At 40.4% G+C, this 19063-nt stretch overlaps 1 long non-coding RNA gene across 1 annotated transcript in view; it reads left to right on the top strand.

Annotated features, from left to right (window-relative positions):
• LOC106557970 overlaps window positions 1-19063 on the top strand; it is a 42147-nt gene that overhangs the window by 503 nt on the left and 22581 nt on the right. The gene's annotated exons all lie outside the window — the stretch shown is intronic.

The raw sequence follows: 19063 nt of genomic DNA on the forward strand, positions 1-19063 counted from the left end.
AGGGTCTTCGCAAGTGTCATTAGTTAAAATGGGGTCATACTGGATTAGGGTGAGCCCTAATGACTGGCACCGTTAAAACAAAACAGGCAAGGGAGCATGTCATGTGAATATGGAGACAGATTGGAGGGGATATAGCTACCAGCCAATGGGTGTCAAAGATTGCCGGAAACCATCAAGAGTTAGGAGAGAAGCATGGAACAGACACCTTCTTAGAATCTCTAGTAGGGGGGGTCCCTGGGTGGCTCCGCGGTTTGGCGCCTGCCTTTGGCCCAGGGCTTGATCCTGGGGCCCCGGGATCGAGTCCCCGTCGGGCTCCCGGCATGGAGCCTGCTGCTCCCTCCGCCGGTGTCTCTGCCTCTCTCGCTCTCCCTCTCTATGTCTATCATAAATAAATAAAAATAAATAAATCTAAAAAAGAAAAAATAATCTCTAATAGGAAACAACCCCGTTGACACCTTGATTTTGAAGCAGGCATCCATCTTTCAGATGAAATAAGGAACACTAGGGGTCATATTGTCCCCAGGCACAGCTGGACCAGCCAGGGAACACAACGATAGGAATGTTTGTTTCAGGAAGATGAAAGAAAGCAACTGCACTCGCTTAGGCACATACAAGCAGATAGAAGCAGCTGATCAGCACCCTCCTGTTGTGCCCAAGATTGTGAATCTGAGAAACCACCAAGGAGCCGACACCGATGCAAACACACGAGGGTTTATTAACAAGCTCGAGCTTGGGTCCAAGGGCACCCGACACAGCCGAGCAGGGACTTGGACCCCGAGACTAAGAGGCGTAGCAGCTTTAATTTTTTTTTTCATTTTTTTTTAAATTTATTTATGATAGTCACACACAGAGAGAGAGAGAGAGAGGCAGAGACACAGGCAGAGGGAGAAGCAGGCTCCATGCACCAGGAGCCCGATGTGGGATTCGATCCTGGGTCTCCAGGATCGCGCCCTGGGCCCAAGGCAGGCGCCAAACCGCTGCGCCACCCAGGGATCCCGCGTAGCAGCTTTATAGGGGCCAGTGGCCAATGGGATACGCAGCCAGTTGCACAGTCGTGTCGGTCCACACGCAGGTGGCCGATTGAATTACATCTTACCCTATAGTATCCACTTGAGCTGGCCTATTACTTTGGTCAGAATCGGGCGCAGTTTTGGCGGGCACAAGGCAGGGTTACATTGTTATGAGCCGATTTCCGATTAGGGTGTGCCCAGCGGCTTGACTAGGGTGGGGCAGCGCCTTAAGCAATAAACAGGTCTTGTGGGGGTCATACAGGAGGTGGCGGGTGTAGCACAAAATGGAGTTAGTCCTGCTCTGCTTGTCCAGGGGTAGGGGATTTTTGTTAAATTTTCTGGGTCCCACACTCCTAAACACATAATCACCAGATGTACCTAATGAAATCTCTAACATATATAAAAATATTTCTCAGATTCCAAGTCTCCTGAGATAGAACACACCTCTGTGGGACCAGATGAAGTAGCACCAGAAGTAACTATCTGTTAACATTACTTCCTAGGCCTCCAATCAATAGCATCTACCTTCTCAGGAGACCCCTGCCTCAAATTTTGCCCTTAGAAGTCCTCACCTACTGTAAGCCATCAGGAAGTTTGAGACTTTGAGTGTTAGCTCCTCATTCTCTTGCAAGTCATCACACCAATAAATAGCCTATCTTTCTTCACTGCAGAAGCTCATTGTCAGTCTTTACTGGCTTGCTGTGTATGGGACAGACAAACACTGGTTTGGTTTGGGTATAATTTCAGACCTCTAGCCTCCAGAACTGTGAGAGAGTGTTGTGCCCAAGATTGCGAAGCCGAGAAACCACCAAGGAGCCAACTTTGATGCAAGCACACGAGGGTTTATTAGCAAGCTGGAGCTTGGGTCCAAGTATACCGGACACAGCAGAGCAGGGACTTGGACCCCGAAGTGGGTTACAGCTGGGTTTTTTATAGGCTGGTCTAGGAGATTTTCAGAAGGGGTGGAGGAATTTCTCAAGTTCTGTTCTCATTCTAATATGGGGCTTTCAAGGGCATTGAGCGGGATCCCTGGGTGGCGCGGCAGTTTAGCGCCTGCCTTTGGCCCAGGGTGCGATCCTGGAGACCCGGGATTGAATCCCACGTCGGGCTCCCGGTGCATGGAGCCTGCTTCTCCCTCTGCCTATGTCTCTGCCTCTCTCTCTCTCTCTCTCTCTCTCTCTCTCTCTCTCTGTGTGTGACTATCATAAATAAAAATTAAAAAAAAAAAAACTTCAAGGGCATTGAGCTCTGTTCTCATTCTAATATGGGACTTTCTACCATGGGCGTGGGCTCTGTTGTCGTTCTGATATGGGATTCTCTACCAAGGGCAATTCTGAGCTCTATTGTCCTTCTGATATGGGATTCCCTGCCGAGGACATTGAGAACATTCTGCAGTTTTTCCCGTAAAGTTCAGTTCTTATTCACAGGGGCCTAAGATGGCTGTACTTGTGCTAATGCTAAACTTAAGGTGGGATGGCCTTAATTTTTCTTGGCCGCCACAAGAGTACATGCCTGTTGTTTTAAGCCACCCAGGTTGTGGTGCTTTGTTAAGACAGCCCTAGGAAATTAGTACACCATTCAACTGTGGTATTGGTACTCTAGGCATATTTGTCAGGCTTCTGGGCCTCATAGGCTGAATCACTCAACTTTGATTTTGGTCTCAATACTGGGATGTAGATGCACATCCCATGTGATGGTATATCCAGATGTCAATGTTCTTATCTGGGTGGCTCAGGTCTGATCAGCCTAAACTAACATCTGTTGGTTTCAGTGATATTCATTGTCAAAGGATCCTTTTCCATTGGAGTCCACATGGGTGACAATAGGAGTAAAGGAATCCTACACAATGTGTTATAACAGTGTGTGACCTGCTGCTAGGCACTGAAGCACACTGCCATCCTGTTGTCTATTGCTTATGAATCAGTGAAAATGTAGCAACATGTATTTTAGGGGAGTTTTTTCCTGGACAAGCACCACAGCCTGTAACTTGACCTATTGGTGGAATTTTCTTTTGCATATAAAGTTTATAACAGTTTTCTCTGTGGTAACACAGCCATGTTGGTTCCGTGCACTATCAGCCTTTAACTTAGCTAATCTGTTTATCATTGAAGTCCAGGCCTCCTTCAGCGTTCCAATGCCCCCAAGAAGCATAGGTTCTGACACAGACTCCAACCTTGGAGAAAGCCACATCTACAGAGGTAAATGTCCACCTTCATGTAGGTGGAAAGTTTGATTGATGCCTGACTGGTGCTTTAGTGTGCAAAGTGGTTGGTCATTGACATTTGTAGCTCAAGACGCTTATTAGGACTGATTGACCCAAGTAGGAGAGCATACTATAGAACTTGCTAAATAGTTAAGTACTCTTATCTCTACCAGATCTTTATCAGGATGTTAATCTATCCCTCTGTCTTGTACTGCTTTACTGATATTACATGGCCAGGCTGGAAGAGCCTGGCTGTACACTTGTCCCAGTACCTCTGTTGGAGATTCCTTATAATTAAGAGAAATATCACATGTCTTTTAAAATATCAATTTCTACAATACATTTAGCAGTATCCAGTTACAGCCACTTGGTGTGTAGAACGTCCATTTCATAAGATGAAATAAGATGATTTGGTTTCAAAGGCTGGAAGAGCCAAACATGAAAATGTCAACAGCAGTGATGCATCACTGACAACCCATCAAGGTTCAATGTAATCAATCTATGAGGATCTTGTGGGGCAGATGTGATTTTCTCAGAGGTTAGAGTCTGTCAGAACCTTATGCTTCTTGAGGGCATTAGAACACTGAAGTCCCCTACTCTCCACCAAATGTAGCCTTACCTCTAGCCGCATGTCCCCTGTCATTGTATTTTATGAACAATTTGTTTTCAAGTTTTACAGGTCTGTGGACAAAGAATGATTATGCCCCAGAAGAGCCTATACCCAAAGTCTCACCCATTTCTGACTTAGATGATTTAGAAGTTGGGATTGGGGTATTTGGGGGTTGATATATTTGGGTAAGATTTTGGACTTAGAAGAATTAAGGCTGTAATAAATTAAGATTTGGGGGGTATGTTAGGACTTGGTGAATGTATTTTGCATGTAGGAAGGACATGAATTTGGGGGGAGCTAGAGAGCAGACTGTTATGGTTGAACTGTGTCCCTCAAAAAGATATTTTTAAGAGCTAACACATGGTACCTGTGAATGTGACCTGATTTGGAAATAGGGCCTTTGCAGACATAATCAAGTTAAGATGTGGGCCCTAATCCAATGACTGGTATCTTTGCAAGAAGGAAATTTAGACTAAGAGAGAACACCAGGTGATCATGGAGATAGAGACCAGAGTGATGCACCTACAAGCCAAGGAGCACTAATGATTGTCAGCATCTAACCAGAAGCTAGGAAGGCAAGGGAGAAGTCTTCCCTAGAGGCTTCAGAGAGTTCAACACCTTGATTTTGGACTTCTAGCCTCCAAAAGACAGAATAAATTTCTGTTGTGTAAGCCACCTAGTTTGTGGTACTTCTTTAAGGAAGCCCAAGGAAACTAATACAAATGGCAAAGGAACTCCAGGCATACAGCCTGGGCATCAGACCTGGCAGGTCCTGGCAGATAGACCATCCATATCCTATACCTTCCTTTTGAGGATATCTATGGGCATTGACTATTCAGGTATGGCACAGCAATTCTCATTCATAAAGCAGATGCAGGCCATACTATTCAAGAGTTCCTAAGTGGACTATATTACACCCTTCAGTACCCAAATACATCCAGTCAATGAATAGTGCTGTCTCTATTGCCAAGAATACTCAGCAGTAGGCAAATCTCTGCAGCATTCACTAGACATATATTCCATATCACCCCCCAGGAAGCAGTTACCATTAAAAGATAAAATGTATTATTAAAGGAGACAAAGCAAAGTAGACAGCTAATACTCCTAGTGGAGCACACACTGAAACAAAGTATCAGCTCTCACTGTGAAAATTTTCCAAATGGGTGCCTCCCTACCGGATAAAATTATGAGGATTAATTATGTTGGGATATGGGGGAAGAAGAGGCATCTAGCTGTATGAAACCCAAACCACATAAATAACCCTTCTTACTCATATTTTCCTCTTACCTACCTCTGAGAAACAGAAACTTATGGGTAGTAAAGAAGAGCTGATGGTAGGAGATTCCAACTTGGTGTTTCACTTACCATGTGGTTATACTTACTGCATCTCAAAAGTTCTGAATATTGATGACAGTATTCACAGACATGAGATAGCAATACATAAGGTGGGTCCTACTGTGACCCACATAACATAAAAAGGATATGTTCTAGGATGGTACAAAATGTACAAGGAAGAAACTACTGAATGGTTACATGGTATATCTGATTGAACAGTGTGGGTTGAAAATCATTAAGGATGGGGCAAAAAGGGGAGACTTCAGGGATTGGTTACACTGATCATATGGTCGTGCAGGTAGAACATATTCAGCTGTTGGGGAAGAAACATCTTAGAACTTGGGAGGCTAGGATTGGTAGGAGGACAATTAAATTCTCTTGGTTCTCATCTGCTGAACACCCGGACTGGACTGTCATCTCAGACTATCACCACTGCCCTCAACTTAACTACTGGATTCTATTCTACTGGTGTCCTTCCACTGAGGCCTGCAAATTTTAGAAGTGGATAGCCACCCCACCTCAAGATGACAGAACAAGCTTAATTTTCTGGACAAGCATGAGTCCCCTCAGACTTATATTATTGCTGATATTCTATAGTTCCCATATTGCTTAAGGAAAAAAAAGAACTCCCTGTATACTTTTCCTGGGGCTCTGAAATTTATTGCTGGATTGGTCATCTTGAGTCTGACTGTGCTGATAAAACCTTAATAACTGTTCCTTTGTATACTTCCCTCCTACAAATCCTTTCTGGTATCTAAGATTCCTCACATTATAATCCCAACTTTGAGACATGTAAAATTTGGATTCAGACCAGTGACCCTGAAGAGGTCACTACAACTAAGAATAAACTTTATAGTGTGAGTGGTGAAAAACAATCACATTATCCAGGATTTCCGGCTGACCAGACAAGAAAAAGTATGTGTGACTGCTTTAGCTGGATTCCCAAAACATGGAAAGTAAACAAATCAATCTCCCACCTGAAAGAGAAGCACCTCTTTACAGTTAATCTCAATGGTATCTCCAACTTTATTTACCTGGCTTGGATCTGGATGGGCAATATGGCTACAGTCTTCCCTCCAAGTGGGACTGAGCCTCCTGCCAATGCTCAGGTGTGATCACACTCATCTAAAGTTGTCTAAGACAAGTAAAAAGGATGGGTACAATTAATTAGAGTATATGATGGGATATCCTATGCTTCAAAAAAATCTCATCTGTTTGTCATGAAAGGTTGAGGTAAAGTTGTAAAGCTCAAGCCAGGACTCTGTAACATCCACTGAGTTGAGTTAGGAGCCTGCAGGAACAGACTATCAGCCTGTATTCATCTCTTTACAGGTGGATGCTGGCAAATTTTATGCAAATGGTGAAAAGATCTATAGATTTCTCAATAAACAAATATTTGCTCTACACTAGAACAAAGAAAAATTCCTCAGGTTAATCTACTAAGAATTCCTTAAATTCTAGGACATTTTCAGCATTTGAACGATTGAAGTAGGAAGTGAATGAATGAACTATAAGCCTTATCTTCTCTATTGTGCTTAAAACCTGCCTGGACCAATATGCTAGTATATATTGGGTTGGGAATTTGTAGCAAGATGCTGTTTAAAACTTATCATAAAAAAAAAAACTTATCATGAAGTTTTCCTATTTTATACTTAGCTTTCTGTCTCTTGAACTTCCTTTTTTTCTTTCAAGTTGGCTTCAAATTTGCTCCTATGCTATATTACCCATAAGTATTCTGGACAGGAACTGTTTGAAATAGCAATTAGTTAAAAGAAATGACAGCAAATGAAAATGCTCAAACTAAGCAAAGATTTTTAAATGCCGTTGCAATCTTGCAAGATTCACTTTAAAATATATTTTAAATGATCACTATCATTTTGGTGGTAACGATCACCCACATACAATTACTATAAGGAATTGATTTTTTTTCCATTGTACCAAAAAGAAAAATGGTAAAAAATAATCAAGGTATTTTACTTGTCAAGGCTCATATTCTAAAGGACCAATTGCTAATCCAAGAGCATTGGCTTCCTCACCTGTAAATTTTATGAAATCTTGTTCATTTCCACCCAAAGCTGTAATGTTCAGACCTCTACAGTCTTCCCTATCATGACTGTAAGTTCTACTTTTCATTAACTGTTATCCAATACTAGTTCATATAGCTTCTTATGGTAGGAAGAAAGAAAGAAAGAAAGAAAGAAAGAAAGAAAGAAAGAAAGAAAGAAAGAAAGAAAGAAAGAAGAGAAAGAGAGAGATATGAGAAGAGAGAGAGGAGGATAGGGATGGAGGGAGGATTTCTTGCTGGATGTATAGGTCTAGCGCCCTCTCGCACCTGCGACCATATCCCTAAATCCCTCCATAAATACATCCCTACCCTCCCAGCCCCTCCCTAAATCCCTCAACATAACGAAAGAAGAAAATGTTTTATTTCTGGGGGGAAAAACAGCTCTCCCTTCAGAGAGCTCTTGAAGATGTACAGTATAAATATATTGCAACTCTAACAAAAAGAGTCAAGTTCTCATCTTGGGCCTGAAAAGTAGCCTATGTGTGTCTCTTAAATTTTGTTGTTTCTTTCCACAGTATGTCAGTAGTCTTTTATTTTGTTAAATGTGAATGCACTGGTAAAAGATTTTTATAAATGTCTAGAAGGTTGAGCACAATTATCAGAAAAATAATATAGATGCCAAGGAAGCAACCAACTGTCCACATGAGATCTAATTTCCAGTAGCCTCCATCTCTTGGGTACACAATAATTCACCTGGAAGGTTCTGGCTTGAGAATGCCACCTTTATTATTCATGGTTCTTCTCTTTACTCCAAGTGGGAAATCACATCTGGTTTGGTTGTAAGACACCCTGTCAACGGGAAATGACACAAGGCTCATATCCAGACACTTGTGCTTCATGACACTTAAGGACTGTCATGCATGATGACAGTGCTTATTTCAACCTCAGCAGAGTAGCATCTCTCACTGGAGGTAAAGACACTGACATCCTTTCTGGAGCCCCAAAGCAATTAAGAATACTTTTTAACCAAACCCTTAACAATAAAAAGAATTCATGTTAGATATATTCAAATACATATAAATATATATTTATAAATTTAGACATAAATATATATTTATAAATATATATATATAAATAAATATTATGTGTATATATATATAAACAATTCAAGCCTTCAGAGGTTTGGCATGTTTCATTAACTGAGAGTGAAAATTCATGCTCCAGGAGGTTACATGGGAAACTCTGCTTACCCACTGAAACCAGGTTGCTGTAGTTCTCCAGCATCACATCCCTATTTGGGATCTTCTGAGCCACGTCCAGCCACTGCCACTCTGCCTGGGTGAAGTTACTGACATATCCTTGAATGATACTAGTCCCTGTAACAACAGTACGTCTGTCTAATCTGAATGAACAACTGGAGAATGGGAACACCTGGTGGCTCATTGGTTGAGCATCTGTCTTTGGCTCAGGGGGTAGTCCTGGGATCTGGGGATTGAGTCCCACATCAGGCTCCCTGCATGAAGCTTGCTTCTCCCTCTGCCTATCTATGTCTCTGGCCTCTCTTTCTGTGTCTCTCATGAATAAATTTTAAAAATCTTTTTTAAAAAAACTGGAGGATGTGCAAAATGTCTGAGAAACAGGTCTTACTGCCTGTATTGCTAGGGCTTAGAAAAAATTTTCTATTTGATCCGTACAATATACTCTGTTTTCATTTTTATGGGAGAAATAGATACTATATTAGAAATATTTTATCACTGTGCTAATTATTGAAACTAAAAGTTCCTATTGAGCTTTCTACTATGTATGTAGAAACACTCTTGTTGCTGTGAAAAATCAAGATGTGTTAACATTGTTCCTGCTTTTAAGCTTATATTCTGGTAGTAAAGGAGATATACAAACACCTTTACAATAAAGTATCATAGGAACTAGGTTAGAAATGTTCATAGGGTATATACATAAATAAGTACAGACATAAAGAGAGAAAAGTTAGTTCCATTCCATGTTATGAGGTGGGTGCTATAATGCTGAAAATCTTTGAACAGTTGCATCATGGGAGAATATGCATTAGCCTCCATGTGGTAAAATGCATGGAAGTATTTTAAAAGTACAGGGGAAAGCAAATAGCATAGTGTGTTAGATGGACACGATGAAGGAACATAGTAAGATAAAATACTAACTATTTAATACTGAATACCTATTCGGGGGTCAGATATGGAATAATTCTGGACCAGTTCCTATGGTCTCCAAACACTCCTTGATCACCACTCCATCATTTAAACTGATACTATTTGTGCATATATACATAAGTACATATACTGACAGTCCAAGTATTATTTATAAAGCATAATTGCTTTCTTAATTTTAGATAAAAATAAAATGTGGATTGCAATATATTTTTCAGAGACCCTAATGGGATAGTTTTGCACACCTCCTGGGATGTCTACCTTCTATTCTGGAGACCTCCATTCCAGAAAATATGAAACCAGTAAAAAGATGTGAATAAGCCCTGGATGTATATAATTTTAGATTTAACATTCTAGAATGTTCTTTTTTTTAAGATTTTATTTTTATTATTTATTTGACAGAGAGAGAGAATGGGAGGGAGGGCAGAGAGAGAGGGAGAAGTAGACTCTCTGCTGAGCAGGGAGCCCCAGGACCCTGAGATCATGACCTGAGCCCAAGACAGATGCTTAACTGACTGAGCCATACAGGCACTCCTAGAACGGTGGTTCTTGACTCCGGCTGCACATTTGAATCATCTTAGCAAATATATACACCAGACTCAATAATGCTATTTTTTAAAAATGGGATAATATCAAACTTACAGAAAGAACACAAATGAAATATGTAGAGAACACCCGTATGCCCAGACTCACTTATTGTTAACATCTGACCCCTTTTATCATTTGCATGTATTCTCTCCTCCTCTCTACATACAAACACACAAATAAGAAAATATACACACTTTTTTTTTCTGTACCATTTGAAGGTAAAGTTACATACATCATGTCCTTTTACTCCTAAATAATTCAGGGTGTGTTTGCTGAGAATAGGAATATTTTCCTATATAACCATGGCACAGTTATCAAATTCAGTACATTTAACACGAGTACGGTACTTTTGTCTAAGTAATCTTTCTTATGCCAGTTTTGTTAGTTACCCAATAATCTCTTTGTGTTCTCCCTTCCACTACAGATCCAGTCTAGTGCCCATGCATGTCGCTGTCATGTCTCTTTTAGTCTCCTTTAATCTGGAGCATTTCCACATCTTCTACTTTTTATAACATTGGCATCTTTGAAAGATATGGTTCTCCATTCTTTTTTGAAAAATGGAATATTGAGGGAAGCCTGGGTGGCTCAGCGGTTGAGCATCTGCCTTCGGCTCAGGGTGTGGTCCTGGGGTCCTGGGATAGAGTCCCACATCGGGCTCCTGGTGTGGAGCCTGTTTCTTCCTCTGCACATGTTTCTGCCTCTCTGTCTCTCATGAGTAAAAAACTAAAATATTTTTTTAAAAAAGAAAGAAGAATAGAATATTCACTCTTCATTTTTCTGATGTTTCCTCATGGTTAGATTCAGGTTATGTGATCTAAGCTAGAAAGACCATTGGTGATGTCATTTCCTTCACAGATATCCTATCTGGGGGCATATGCTACCATCTGTCCCTCAGTGGAAATGCTAATTCTGATCATCCAGGCAATGAACCCTCTGATCTCTCCACTGTATAATTATTGCCCTTTTATTTCCCTTAGAACCAGTAAGCAATCTGTGGGGAGACTTTAAGGCTATGCAAATCCCATGATCTTCATTAGACTGCCCCCTATATTTAGCACTGATGGATGATTTTTGCCTGATACAACCTCTACTTTGACATATGTAAAGTGCTACTTTTCTAACTCCTGCACTCCCTCCACATTTACCAGTTAGCTCACAGCATTCTACCATAAGCAAGCAGCCTCTTTCCAGCCCCGTTTATAACTGTAGACTCATGAATTCTTATTTTCTTCTAATAGTTTATAATTCATTACTGTACTTAATTATTTTTAAATTTTTATTTATTTATGATAGTCACAGAGAGAGAGAGAGAGAGAGAGAGGCAGAGACACAGGCAGAGGGAGAAGCAGGCTCCATGCACCGGGAGCCCGACGTGGGATTCGATCCCGGGTCTCTCTTTTTTTTTAATATTCATTTATTATTATTTATGATAGACATAGAGAGAAAGAGAGGGAGGCAGAGACACAGCAGAGGGAGAAGCAGGCTCCATGCCAGGAGCGCGATGCGGGACTCGATCCCAGGTCTCCAGGATCGCGCCCTGGGCCAAAGGCAGGCGCCAAACCGCTGCGCCACCCAGGGATCCCTGTACTTAATTATTTTGATCTTCACATTGTCCCAGATTTGGCCCCTAGAAGCCCTTTCAATCTGACATGCTCCCACAATTACTTTGAGTACTTACTTTCTGGCATAAAATGATATTCCACACTCACGTATACCCTGCCTTAGGCCTAGAATTAGCCATTTTTTCAAGGAGCAAGCACTGGTTCCTTTTAGTGGAGAATGGTATTAGACACCAAGCTCCGTACAACAGGTGTGTGCCATGATGTTTTTTTTTTATCCCCAACTCTCTAATTTAGATTTTCAAACCTGAAGAAAAGTTGAAAAAACATAACATGAACACCTAAATCATCATCACCTAAATCTTTTTTTGCAATATTGGCTTTACTCTATATAATCATATCTTTTGCTGAATCACTTGAAAGTTGCAGCTATCATGACACTTCACTCTTCTACATTTCAGCATGCATTTCCTAAGAAAATGGTTATGTTCTCATACATCACATTCACACCTAGAGAAACTAAAGTTAATTCACTTAAATTGTCTAATACACAGTCCTTATTTAAATTTCTCAACTAAAAAAAATAAATAAATAAATTTCTCAACTATTTGAAAATAGTTTTTCAGGGATCCCTGGGTGGCGCAGCGGTTTGGCGCCTGCTTTTGGCCCAGGGCGCGATCCTGGAGACCCCGGAATCCCACGTCGGGCTCCCGGTGCATGGAGCCTGCTTCTCCCTCTGCCTGTGTCTCTGCCTCTCTCTCTCTCTCTCTCTCTCTGTGTGACTATCATAAATAAATAAAAAATTAAAAAAAAAAAAAGAAAATAGTTTTTCAACCCAGGATTCAACCAAGTATCACACATTCCATCTGGTTGTTATATACCTCTTTGATGTTCTTTAACCTAGAACAAGCCTCCCTATCTTTTTTGTTTGCTTTGATTTTTTTATTTGTAATTTTAAAAAAATATTTTCTTTCACACACACACACAAACACACACAGACACGCACACGTGCAGCACATGTGCACATGCTCACATGCGCATAAGTGGAGAGGAAAGGCACAGGGAGAGAGAGAAGCAGGCTCCCTGCTGAGCACAATGCAGGCTCAATCCCACAACCCTGAGATCATGACCTGAGCCAAAAACAGACACTTAACTGAGCCACCCAGGTGCCCCTGCATTGATTTTACAAAAATCCAGGCAAGTTGTCTTAGAGAATATCCCATATTCTGGATTGGTCTGATTGTTTCCTTATGATTAAATGCAGATCAACTTTTTATCTTTTGGACAAAAACACAAGAGATGCTATTACACACCTCTTATTGCAACGTATAGGGAAACTAAACATCCACTGTCTTTCTCTTGGTGATAATTAGTATGACCATTGCGTTAAAGTGGTGGTCACCACTTTTCTCCATTGTAAGGCACATTTTCCCTGTAATTGGTAAGTAATCCATGGAGAGATAGCAATATTTTGAGACCATAAAATTATACTGTTCACCTTCAACCTTTAAATCAGTGGTTTTAGTATCAGGATGATTCTTGCCAAATTATTTATCCTAGGGCTCACGAAATGGTGATTTTCTTAGTCTTATTCTTTCCGTATTTGCTAGTTGCTTTTTTTTTCTTTTTCTTTTTTTAATAAAGAGGAGCTTTCCCTTTCCTCCTAGGTTTTTTTGTCTCTTCTGTATCACTAGAAACTCATGGACCTTTTTTTGTCATTGTGTAAGAATAACCCATTACCAGTCACTCTTTTTAATACTAGACTGCTCCAATTTGGTCAATGATGGCCTTCTGTGTCCTTTTGTCAATTCTCTCAGCACATCTTGTTTCTAGCATAAAATTATCTTCCAGAATGAATTTATACCTTACATGTTCCGGAGTTAGGTTTCTTTTAGTGGAAAAGGGTATTTGGAAACCAAGATCTGGCCACTAGGTTTGCAATAGATGGGTTAGTGCTTCTAGGCCCTTTCAAGAAGCCAGAGCAAGAAAATATTCATGTTTTAAAAAATCATGAATTCATAATGATTCTCCAATTCATATCCAACAATTTTCCCACCCATATCTGTACTTCCCTTCCAATAGAACCCTAGTTCAGAACTACTTCAGTATTATTTACCCATTCAATTGATACAAAGTAGTCTTAAATTATAATACCAATACCAGATCTACTAAGTTAAAGATTTCTTTACAGTTAAATTTTTTATTTTTAAATAATTTTCGACTCAGTGAAAAGTTGCGAATATAGTAGAGAATTCTTGCATACTCTCACTCAGTTTTGCTCAAGTTAAGATCTTAATTAACATAATTACCAAAGTTAAGAAATTAACTTTGGTGTGCTATTAACCAAATTATAGTTTTTATTCAGATTTTGCCAGCTTTTCCACTAATATCTTTTTTTCTGTTCCAGGATTTAATCCATAATCCTACATTCCAAATTGTGACAAATCCTCAATCTTCCCTTGTTTTTCATGACCTTGACACTTCTGAATAGCACTGGTCAGTCATTTTGTAGAAGGTCTCTCAATATAGATTTATCTGATGCTTTCTCATGATTACATTGAGTAGGCATTTTTGGCAAGAATATCAGGAAAGAGATGTGTTCTTCTCTGTGTGTCAGAATGGGGGTACATGAAAAAAGTCTATTTTGTATCAATACATCTTGTGACCGTGAATATTAATGCTGATCACTTGGTTAAGGTGATGTCTGCAGGACTTCTCTTCAGTGCACTTACTATTGCTCCCATTGTAATTAATACATATCTTGGGGGAAAGCTACTTTGAAACAATACATACATCTCATTTTCCTCAAACATTCTAATTTGAGCCTCCATTGAAGAATCTTTCCTTCAGTAATGGTTCCTATGGTTTACCAATGGTGACTTTTCAGTTTTCCTCATTCCTTCTACATTTATTAAAATTTTTCTATAGAGAGGTCCCTTCTCCACTTTAAAATAAGCAAAAAATAAATAAATAAATATCAGTATGGACTTATGGATATTTATTTTTCTGTGGGCTATAATCAAATACAATTGTCATTTATCTTCTTGATCAAATTTCAGCCATTTCTTTTTCATTTTTTTCAGGTTGGCCCCTGTACCCATTCAACATGCACTTATCCTTTTCTGGAGTTTTTCCTTATTTTCTAGACACCACAAGGTGAACTAGGATTATCTAGTACCTTTCTGTCTCACTCTTGCAATCAATCACTTCTCCAGGAAACTCTGGTTATTTTTATAGGAGAATGGTATTGAGACCCAAAGCTATTGGTATGAAATGTGCTCACTGTTATAGGGGTATCAGCACTTCTAGGCCCTTTATAGGCAGAGCTTGGAAATACTATGTGAATACTAACCCATGCATGCACAGACATTCTACTTATTTTTGTATCTCTCTATCCGTATGTATACGTGTATATGTGAATATATGTATGTATGTATGCATATGCTTATATATGTACTACATCCAAAATACATGTGTTATTGAACTTGTACCAAAATTACTGCAAAAGACTCCTGCTTCCACGTTGCTTCCTTGCCTAGAATATCTTCTCTCAACATTGAAACTATTGATTCTCAAAAGCATAACTTAGATCATGCTCTACACCTTGTAGTGACTCTTATCTCACTCAAGGCAACCAAGTCCTTATAATGCCTTCCACTGCACCACATGACTTGGGTCTATTAACTCTCACTTCATTCCCTGTTATGCCCTCCTCACTCTTCTATTCCAGCTCAACCAGCCTCCTTGCTACTCCTTAAACATAACAGCCTCTCTGTCCTACATGTTCCCTCTGGTATAAGTGCCCAATACTAGCTTTTGATTGCTGAGGCAACCATTTCAAAATATATTCATCTTCAATGAACCTATTTCTAGCAGTATTTCTAGCAGTACTAACAAAACAACCAGATAAGGCATTAGGCTGCCCCCATCTGTGAAGTACCCTGTTTCAGAAAGCCCTGGGTAATGTAGACTACTGAAAGTCTTAGTGACTCAGCTTATTCCTCCTGTGTCCTCGTTTCAGCCCTTATGATTTAAATTAGCTAATAAATAGTAAATCCACAGGACTGTAGACTCTTTACCCCTGAATCCTAATAAAGGCAGAGCCCGAGGTCCACTCTCTTCTTTACCTGTGACCTCACTACTGTGTGATCCTGGGGATGCAGTGTACCTTCCAGAACTTATAAGTAATAAATCTTGTCCCTCAAAGTTCCCTGGTGGATTTTGAAGTGTGTCCTACTATCATAGCAGCAAGAGCTGGGCCAGCCACAACACTGGTTTTGGTCAGGGAAACGAGTGTGTGTGTCTCATTCAATGAGCATAGGCCAAGTGAGTGGCTCAGGTATTCCTAGCCAACAGCATCACTATTAATACATTAAGACTGACACAACTCTCTGGGATGCCTTACTCTAGTCGTTCTACAAGGATGGTCCCTGGACCAGAAGCATCAGTACTGCCCGGGAACTTCAAAGATAAGGAAATTCTTTTTTATTTTTAAATTTTGATTTATTTATTCATGAGAGACACAGAGAGAGGCAGAGACATAGGCAGAGGGAAGAGCAGGCTCCATTCAGGGAGCCCGATGTGGGACTCGATCCTGGGACTCTGGGATCACGCCCCGAGCCTAAGCAGACGCGCAACCACTGACCCACCCAGACTCTGTTAGTGACCCCGGGAACCGGGGTGCATCTCTGCCCCTCCTGGGATCCTGCCCTAGCTCCCTGCGAGCCCCTTTCCGCCCGGGAAGGTTGGTGCAGCTCCTGCTTCTCCGGGGCTGGGCCTTCCTGTCCTGGGGGCTCTCGCCCGGCCTCAGCCCGGCTCCTCGCGGGGCCCCTCCCCCTTGGAGGCTATTTTATTTCTTTATTTTTTTCCGTCTTCCTACCTGTTAGAAGCGCGAACTCTTCTCTCTATAGCATTCCAGCTGGTCTCTCTCTAAATCTCAGGTTGAATTCGTAGGTTTTCAGGATGATTTGAAGGTTACCTAGGTAAGTTGGTGGGGGCAGGTGACTTGGGGACCCTACTCCTCTGCCATCTTGCCCCGCCCCCCGACGACTTTTTGGATAAGGAAAGTCTTGAGCCCCACTCCATACATACTGAGTCAGGAAATCTAAGAATGGGACCCATAATCTGTGTTTTAACAAGCCCTCCAGGTAATTCTAATGCCTGCTAAAGCTTGAGAATCACTGCTCTACTCCATCACTTCCTTATGTTTTTGTTTAAATGTCACTTCCTTATTAGTTTTACCCAGACTATCCTATTTAATAACCCTGCAACTTCCCATGTGCCTTATACAACTTGATATTTCCACCATTTATTTTCTAATAATACTGTATAATTTACTTACTTATGACATGTATTGCCTATTGCCCTCTCCTCTAGGTGAATGGGATTATTTTTAGTCAACATTATTCATGGCTGCATCCAGTGGTTGCTAGAACTAGCTCATACCAGCTGGAAAGGGTTGATGTGTATATCTCTCCTCAACTCCATGTTCAGTACCATCAGGTTGCTAGCCTAAAACTAGGAATGATGGGTGCATTAACACTACAAAAATCAGAAAACACTACATCAGAGGGTGGAATTCTCCTAAGAGAACTACTTGTTAAACATTTACCCGCAGACCACTGCCAGTATCCTGGACATGTAAAATAGTGCCTGGCAAAAAGCAAAACTCAATTAACAGTTAAAGAACTAAGGGTTACAAATTAATTTTCAGTGGAAATGCAAAATGATACAGTGGTTCAGGGCAATTTTTTAGTATCTATTAAAATTAAGAAATGACGTATTTTGGACCTTTGACCCAATTATTCTAATTCTAGAAAATTTTTCCTTAAGATTCACACATATGAAATTACATTTACATAAGGTGATTCAATGAAACATTGTTAGTAACAGCAAAAGACTCTAAACACGTGTCCTTCAACAGAGAACTGGTTAAAAAATGGATGACAAATGCACACAACAGAAACCATGCAGCTATACACAATGAGGAGCAAAAGTAATAAAAAGAGTAAAGATTTCAAAAATTCCTCCATAAAATTAGGAAAACTAGCAAAAATTGTAACAATCAGCTTTTTTTTTTTTTAAGTTTGAAACTAACCAAACACTTGCATAAATCCAGGGAGCACTTTTGTAATAAACACTGTTAGTTTCATGAAACACTGATGAAGTGAGATTTGTGGCATTTTAACTTGCTTCATTCCTATCCTTTACAACCCAGCTCCACAGAAGCCTCGAAAATGAGCAGCTTGTAATCACAGTTCAAAGCAGCAACCAGGCAGCCAGCAGAGAGAACAGAAGAAGGATGGTGCTCTTTCAAAGCCTCATTCCCAGAGAAATGTCATTATTTACCTGGCTGATTATTCCATGGAAGACTCTACTGTCTTTAAGCTAACTTGGAGCTTCCACAATACAAATAACCTTTTCCTCAGGTGACATACTTGGAAAAGAATTAGAGGAAAATTATTAACTTCACAGCTGCCTGCAGTGGTAAATAACAGTCGGAGCAAGCAAGAGACTAATTTAAAAGCTGAAAAGGGAAAAGCAAGTAATGAGATGCCCATAGGAGCTTTGAAAGCTTCAATTTATTCCTGGGAATCTAGAAATCCGCATGCATGCCCAGGGGCATGCACATGCTCAGAAAAGACCTAACAAGACCATCAGCTCTTATCCTCAGCTAACCTGGAAGCTCTGTACATGCAGGGAGTGAAGACTATGGCAGAGTTGTCCACAGCATGTCTGAGTGTTGAAGGTGGGCACCAAAACTGCACAGAGAGCCCCTGGGCACAGAGTAGGAGATTTATTAATTCCAGGCATTTGAGAGAATCTGGTAAATCATTAGCTGACTAACCTACTGAGTAGAGATTTCAGTGGCTGCCCATGATAAAGAATACAGACTTTACATAATCAGTTTAGAAAATTCACCTAGCAACATACCAATAACAGCAATAACAACCAACACTAGAGAGGAGAGATTCTGAAAGCTGACAATATTATTTGAAATGTCTAGTTTTCAACAAAAATTATAAGACAAAGAAACAAAGTATGTCTGATACAATAGGGGAAAAAACAATTGATACAAATTGTCCCTAAGGAAGTACAGATACTGAACTTGCTAGACCGAGACTTTAAATCAGTTATTTTAAATATGTTCAAACAACTAAAGGTAACCACATCTAAAGAAATACAGGAAAGTTGGGATGCCTGGGTGGCTCAGCGGTTGAGTACTTGCCTTTGGCCCAGGGCATGATCCTGGAGACCTGGGATCAAGTCCCACATCAGGCTTCCTGTGTGGGGCCTGCTTCTCCCTCTGTCTATGTCTCAGTCTCTCTCTCTCTCTCTGTCTCTGTCTGTCTCTCTGTGTCTCTCATGAATAAATAAATAAAGCCTTAAAAAAAGAAATACAGAAAAGTATGAGAACAATGTCTTACTATGCAGACAACACCAATAAAGAGATAACAATTATTTTTAGAAAAACCCATAAAGATATTGTGGAGTTAAAAAATACAGTAACTGGGAATTAGAAGTTCATTAGAAGGGTGCAATAGCAGATTTGAGGCGGTAGAAGAAATAA

Source organism: Canis lupus, chromosome 28, assembly GCF_011100685.1.
Source record: "Canis lupus familiaris isolate Mischka breed German Shepherd chromosome 28, alternate assembly UU_Cfam_GSD_1.0, whole genome shotgun sequence".
Lineage (NCBI taxonomy): Eukaryota > Metazoa > Chordata > Mammalia > Carnivora > Canidae > Canis > Canis lupus.